Genomic DNA, 3,610 nt, shown 5'->3' with positions numbered 1-3,610 from the left:
TAATATTTGGGTTAATCATATAATTAAATATTATTTGATTTAAAAAAAATATTAAAGCATGAGAATAATTAAATTAATTAAAAACTAATTAAATATGTGCTTTAATGTAAAAGTCTAAATTTAGAAAATTGGGTAAAGAAAAATTAGAATATGATGATATTTAATTAATTAAAAATTAATTAAATATGTACTTCAGTTTGAAAGATTTAATTTAAAAGTTTAATTTAAGAAGTTGGACAAAAAGAGAATTAAAATATTAAAGATTTAATTTTTTTTTTATTATAATTATTTATTTAATAATAATTAAATTAGAGTTGCATTTAAACAATGAGCTTTGATTATTATTATTAAATTAAATAATAAACTATGTTTTAATTAGTGCTTGCACTAATTAATAAACTAGAGGAAAATAAAATATAAAAGAATAAAATTTATAGATAAAGTTATAGTTCTGATTGTGGCATAGTTATATTTATTAATTTAATTAATAACATTATTTAGAGTTTATTTCGCAAGAGCTTGAGGATGTTAGTTGGCAGCTGGCCATTGTTGTTAAGCAGATTCTTTTCTTCTCTTCCTCTTTTCAGTTCATTAGGTTCAAGTATATTCCGCGAGAATGGAATAGACCTGCTATTGTTTAGCCAAATGGGCTTCTAGTCAGGATCCGGGTTGGAATATTAGGGATAGGGGGCAACTGTCCTTTGAGATGGTGCAAGAATTTGATGATCTTGTTGCTCAGGATCGAGCTCCTTGTTGAGCTCTCCTTGTTGTATTCCTTTCTGTCTTAATAAAATTTTACCCCTCTTTTTGCATATTGAAATTAATAAATATATTATTATAAATACTTCAAAAATTAATTAAAGAGAGAAAGCTAATGATTTGAATTAAGATATTTTGTAATTAAATATCTTAAAGAGTTGTGCATGAAAAGGTAAAAGGTAATAAAGTAATAAACCACAATTGATCAGTGAGTTCCCTCTCGTGATTGCACAATCAGAGCCCCAATTTAGGGGAAAACTTTTTATCAAAGATCTAGAGCTCATTTTGCAATTACACAAGTTTTGGGGAGCAAAATTCAGAATTGGATCAAAAGAATTGTTGAAAGTTTTAGAGGGTTGGATTTGCATGCATACACGCATTGTCTCAGATTTTAGTTGTAGTTTTGAGGTAGAGTTTGAAAATCCATTGTAGACTTTTATTGAAAGATCTGTCTACTTCATGTCTTCTTGGGTGTTTGCATATTGCTTATTAATTTATTGTATTGATTGTTGAATAAAGAATTATATTGTAGATTTTGAGAAAGGAAAATTTATTAATCAAGAAAACTTGATTGCGAAAAATTATAGAGAAACTGTAAAAAATTATTGTGATTGTATTCTTATAAACCTCTTTTCTAATATAATAAGAATTTGAATATTGAAAATTAGAAGAAAATAATAAATTGAACAGTTAGGGTTTCAACTTTAAATTTGTCATTAGAACTATGCGATTATCATGAGTTTTGTAAATATAGATAAGTATCGTTCTTACATCTAAAATAATTTAATTGCAATATTTATTTGGAAAGCAAAGATTAATTAAGAGGAAAACATGTTGTAACTAAACGTATACATGCATGTGAAAACAAATATACTAAAAATAGAAGCTAAGTATAGTATGGTTGCATGCATGTGAAAACAAATATGCGAAAAATAGAAAGCTAAGTTTAGTAAGGTTACATGCATGTGAAAACAAATATGCTAAAAATAGAAAACTAAGTATAGTATGCTTGCATGATTTGAGAGATCAAAGACACCCGAAAATACTAATTGCAAGTTATATTTTTATTTTATAAAAATATAATATAATTTTTAGATTTATTTATTTAAAAATAATAATAATAATTTCTAAATTTCTAAATGAAATACATATTATCCATTTTGTTATAAAGTGAATGTTAGTATTAGTGATTATTTAACTCTTAGTTGCATATAAATGATTTTATAATTATTAATGCAAGAGGGAAGTTAATAAATAAATATTTAGAATTTTATTATATTTTAAGAGAAGTTGTGGAAGATTTCACTTTGTAATCATTTAGTTAATAACTATTTGACATTATGAGAGAAATTATAAATAATTAAATTAAATTAATAATTTTATCTCTAGTTGCATTATGAATTAAAGGAAAAGTAAATATTAATATTAGACTTAAATAGAAGTCCAATTAATATTTTAGAAATGAAATTGATATTAGTGTGTAATCTAATAATATATTTATGTTATTAATTAAATCATTCATGATTTAAGATTATTTAAATTAATAACATGATAATATGGCATGATATTTTATATGCACAAAAAGATTAGATATTTAAATACTTATTGTTTTAAATAAGTATATTAGCATAACAATTTATATCAACATTTATATTCTTACTTTATTTCTAAACACATCCTTATGACCCAAACTAAAAAAGAGAAATTGGTGGAATTAAATCATGTAGCTGAAAACTATGTGTTTTCTAATATTTTATTTATAGTCTTGTGATGTTTATTTTCATGATGGTTTTTCTTTGTGAAATATTTAGTTGGCCAAGTTAGGATGCGCACTAAAGACATTATTTGAGATTTCTTTTATGATTATTTGACTGGATGTCATGATGAACTTTATGATTTGAATTTAGATTTATGTTTTATGACCTTTATGCTACTGAGCATTTATGAGAACTTGGATTTTGAGAACCAATGTTATTTTTGGGTTGCTTGTTAAGGAACTAAATTCGATAAATATTACTCTTGTGATATGAGACAATATTGTGGTTTGTGATTTTTGAGAAGGTAGTCTAGGTGCATGTTTATGAGAGTGGCTTGCAATGAGGGCCGAGGCCCAAAGTGGCTACCAGGGTAACTCATTGTAAGTTATGTAACAAGTGATAACATAGCAATTAAAATATCTTGCCTAGCCCTTTTCTTTGAGACCATTAAAAAGATAAGTTAGAGATTTTTCCTCGCCCATTCTTTGAGTGCTTATATAGACTAAGGATGAGATGGAGATGATACTTTGAGAGGTATGACTAGTTTCCTCATCTTCACAAGAGAGTATTTTGGTTCCGCATAGATTCACTAGGGGGCCGAGATCTTGAGAGACTACTAGGGTAACTTTAGAGTTGGCTCATGTGATGACACTCCATAGTATGTAGCCTAAGTCTCCTTCATATTTTTTTTAAATATTTGCCTCTATTAGTGTACTTGTTGGATATTACTTTTGATGGTACATTTATTGTGAGTTGTTTTAGATTAAGGTAAAAGCAGGTTTTGAAGGGGCCCCGAAACTCTTTACATCTAAGAGAAATATAAACCAATAAGCACGACCAGGTTAAAAAGAAACCTGAAATCAGCAAAACAACTAAACCAGGTTAAACAGGGACCTGAGACCAACAGATGTGACCAAAAAAAATAACCAAAATAGTACTGGAACTTGGAAGGTCAACAGACTAGAATAGCAACCTGAAAAATCTCCCAGACCAGAAACCAATGAACCAGAAAAGCAACCAGTTCACCAACACAAAAAACCGGTCAACATAAGGAAACAAAGGATTTTCCTTTTGATATGAATTTTCCCTTACCT

Source organism: Cupressus sempervirens, chromosome 3 (genome assembly GCF_028749045.1).
Source record: "Cupressus sempervirens isolate cs-2001-9-10 chromosome 3, ASM2874904v1, whole genome shotgun sequence".
NCBI lineage: Eukaryota > Viridiplantae > Streptophyta > Pinopsida > Cupressales > Cupressaceae > Cupressus > Cupressus sempervirens.
This window is presented reverse-complemented; position numbering follows the sequence as displayed.